Below are 4,598 nucleotides of genomic sequence, written 5' to 3' on the forward strand. Positions count from 1 at the left end.
TTTCTGGAACTTAGTCGGCAGTGTAGTTTTGATCTACACCTCAGCAGCAGACAACGGCCGAAACCAAAATATCCACGGCCGGGAAAAGTTTGTTTCAAGACGGGTAAGAAACAACTGTGCTGCATGTGGCGGTTTACTTTGTACGGTTTCTTTGCCGGTGATGTCTTTGATCTTCGGCTTGTGTTTGGTCTATTTTTTGCGATGAACCATGAAAGGCTTCTGTGCTAGAAAACTTGCACAGGGTCGGATCTAAGGGGTGTGCATCCGAGCTGACGCTGTTTGCAGGCGGTTTTGTTTGCCTTTTTGGGTTTCTTCTTGCTAACTCTGGGTGAAGAACCGACGATTCTACCCGCGAAAACGAACTTCAACACGTCAACCGCTGGCCTTGGTGCGGTGACTAGCCGCTATATGTCGCAGCTGTGTAATGCCGGAAATGCCGGAGGCGTGGAAGCTGGGTGTCATCCATCCAGTGTACAAAAAGGCCAAAAGAAAAGTGTACAAAAAGGCCAAAAGGCCAAAGGTACAAAAAGAATTTTCGAGGCATCACAGTCCTCAATGCCGCCTACTAGATCCTGTCCCAGATCCTGCTCTGCAGGCTTGGGCCCCTTGCTACAAATTTCGTCGGCAGCTACCAAGTAGGGTTTGTTGGAGGCAAATTCACCATCGGCCCAATTTTCACTCTACGGCAGATCCGCCAGAAGTACCGTGAGCGCCAGCTCCTTACGCACCGTCTTTCATCGACTTAAGGTCGGCCTACGATACCATAGACCGGAATGAGCTATAGAACATCATGCAGCGGTACCTCTTCCCTGGGAAGTTTATCCGGCTGTTAGAGGCTACCATGAACGGGGTGCAGTGCAAGGTGAGAATGTCGAACTTGATGTCCGAATCATTCGAATCTCACAGGGGTCTGAGGCACTGGTGATGGACTCTTCTACATCGCCCTAGAAGATGTCGTTCGAAGCGCGGGGCTAGACAACGACATCTGTGACAAGATCCTCTAGCGATCTCTTGAATTTATTGGCTTCGCTTCGGATGACTGCGAAGGTGTGTGAGGCGTACACCCGAGTCAAACGCGAAGCAGCAAGAATTGTATTAAGAATCAATGCGACGACGACAAAGTAACTGCTTGCCGTAGGCTCAGTCCGCGATAGGGCCCATACTTTGAAGTTAACCGACTGCTGAGATCCAGAAGATTTCAAGGCCGCACGAAATGTGGGAAATATTGCACATTGATTCGCCCCGTGGTCTTCTATGGACACGAGTCTTGGACCCTTCGAGCGGAGGATGCAAACGCTCTGGGCGTGTATGAGCGACGTGGAGCATGGAGCGTAGAGGAGAACGATGAACTACGAGCTTGCTGAGCTGTACGGCGAACCGAGCATTCTGACGGTGGAGAAGGTAAGCAGGATACTATGGCTGGGGCATATCATGAAGATGCCGGACTCATGCCCCATCCAGAAGCGATTCCCAGTTCGGCATAAGGCGCAGCGAGCTCGATGGCTGGATCAGGTGAAGCGAGACCTGTCGGAGGTCGGGTGTGTACATGGATGGGAGACAAAGATGCGAATGAGGCCAATTGGCTCAAAGGCTCTATAAAAATAAAGATAAAAAATGAATGGGAGGCTGCAACCAGGCATTGTTGACTGGGTCATGACACATCGACATGCTCTATCGTGAGCAGGCCAACAAGAGAAGATGATTAAGACTTCAACTTAACACCATTATTTCAACTGTTTCCTAATGAATCAATCAAAAACACACTTTAAGCTAGGTACAATCATATATATTCTATATTCTTATGTTTTTTTTTCCATTTTCCACTGTTTCCATCTGCTTTCTCTCATCATTACGTTTACCTTCTTGCAGTTTCGTTCGCCTTGCCTTGGACTTGTTTTTTAGCCATCATTCTCAAATAAATCTGTTTGTACATTTTCCTCTTGCATGGAGCAAATGTATGGCCAAACAACATTACTTCTTTATCACAATACATTAGCTTTCGGTTTTACTTTTCGATCTTTGCTCCTAGTTAATGTGTAATGTTTACATGTTTTTTTTTCCCCATAATAAGTGCGCTATTGCTTGGTTTTACATGTCCCTTACATCTTCAGCTGCATCAACGCCATCTCTGCACCATTCAGGATCATCATCATCATCAGCCTGTCAGTTTTTTTTTCATAATTTTGTTTATTTATTTATTTATTCATTTGTGTATCGTTTCATTGTTAATTTGCAATTCGTTTCGCGTTTGGTTTACATCGTTCGATCTGTGTTCTGCGTATCTTAGGTCCTTGAGCATTCATGTAGGGTCTATAAGAATGTATACATTTTGAAATAAGACGCAATGAATTACCCAACACATTTCAATACTCATCTCCAACATCATCTTCATACAAATTATTTAAAGTAATAGTATCTTTTCATAGATCAACCATTGATTTGGGATCGGTTGCTGGATCGGGATAGGTCCGTAATATAGTTCGGGCCAGGTTTGGCAAAAGATATCTAGATTGAGATAGATTCAGAATCCGTTCCTAGACCGATATGGATATGGTTAAATAAATTCGTGGAAAAGAGAATGAAAAGGAGGAACGCAGGAGAAGGGAATATAGGGTTTTGCGCGAACATCCTACAAGGGAGAACATTGCAGTTATTAGGGAGAACAAATATTGTTACCAGTGGTGTTCAAGAAAGATTTGATTTGGACTAAAATATACCAAAATGCACATATTTTAATTCTAGTCTGATTCCGTATTGGAATCCGCTAGGGGTTGCGATCCAAGATAAATGTGATTTCGGTATCAGATCCATTTCCAATATTAGGGATTAGCTACCAGGAACGGTTAAGGTTCGGGATCAGTGAAAAGCCCGGTTCCAGATGCAGTTCCAGTGCTGGGATGAATGTTGTCAGCAGTTCCCTTACGCCTACCACGCAGGGCCTGGGCCAGATCAAACCCTTTGCGCTAGTGCGCCGAATTTCATCGATTGTCTAGAAACGCTCCCCCTTTTTTGAATTCCCATGCCTTAGGCCACCAAAGTCAGTGTTTGGCGCACCACTTTATCCACTCTCATTTGCCGCTCAGGTCCTAGCCGCCTTAGATCAAAATGTTGATGTTGACGCGCAGTGCAAAATGGAGCTTCTTGGGGAACGGGAACATTCGTTTCCATTTCAATGAGATGAATTTCACGAGGTTTGGTGGAGCGGATACTAATTTTAATCATTTTTACGAGCTTTGCCTAACAGAATGAAACAATCACTTATGTTTGCACATATACAGTACAATTTGAATTCAGAATTTTATCGTCTTCTTCGATTTGGAGCATCCTTGCTCCAAAGGTTCTTTATTAGCGCAATCTAAGCAATCACTGGATTGCATCATCATTCAAATCATTTCAAGGACTTATTTTGAAGTAAACACCTAAGGGAGCTCTGTCCGGTCATTTCCTACAGGAGTATGTTGTAGTTATGCTACTATTTCAGTATCAGCCCTTGAAGGTACACGGCACGTCTGCACACAGCATAGCAACTCCCCCCGTAACGTTACAATTTAACAGCTGCGAAATGCTCGATAGGACATACCACACGGTAGCAGTGGATGCTAACAAAAACAGAATTATAAACGCTCCTCGTTGCAGAATAGCTCTGTTAACTGGTCGGACACGTTTGCTTCATCGTTTTGTGCAGAACAGCTCAATCCTGTCAACAATATAGCGAAACACAGGAACAAACCGGCAATCAGTTTGACAGTTGTCCGATGTTACTGTTACTGCGCTGCGTGTTATGCTTATTTTCATTTTATTTTATTTATTTTTATCGAAACTATAAGCCTGAGCCTTGAGTGCTATGCTGTGTGCACACGTACCACATGCAATTCTTTTGCCACTTGATACTTTCGTCGTCCTGTCCAGTTCTAAGGGTTAATTGTGATACTGGTAAATCAATCAAGGCTCTAAACTCGTTTTCATTATTCCTGGGTCGAATTTTCAACTGTTTTTTTTTTTTGAAGAATCATGTTCCTAGTTAAACTATGGCAAAACTGTGTATGCTGTCGGTATTGTTAATTGTTCAATGAATGAATATCTCTTTTTTGGGAACAAACAACCAAAGTCATAAGCTTTTTTTGTGCCAGAATATGAGAGCAATCTTTTGATCGATCAAAACAATTTTAATATACAATACATAAACTCATTTTTTTCTAGAGTATGTTTCGCACAGAAATATTATTATTTAAAAAATAGAAATTATTTAAAAAATAAATTGTTGTAATTGTTTAAATTTGTGTTGATGAATTTCACGAGAAAAGTACGCATATTTTCGCAAAGTTTGTGCTTGTGCTTCGCTTGCATTTAAGGTGAACTGGATTGGATCTTTTATTTAACCTCAAATGTTCCGACTATTCGACAACTGTCCTTTTCCTGTCTGGCTTTTGCTGGAGGACTTCAAATTAGGTTTTAAAAAAAAACAAGGTAATGCAAATTTTCATTCGATTAACGCAGTGCTTTCTTTTTAGAACAAGCTGATTATCTTTATTGTCACAGATAATTGAATTCATGCATTGAATTCATTTGCCCAACCATTACCAGTACATGTGTTTCCA

This window comes from Anopheles merus, chromosome X, assembly GCF_017562075.2.
Source record: "Anopheles merus strain MAF chromosome X, AmerM5.1, whole genome shotgun sequence".
Classification (NCBI taxonomy): domain Eukaryota; kingdom Metazoa; phylum Arthropoda; class Insecta; order Diptera; family Culicidae; genus Anopheles; species Anopheles merus.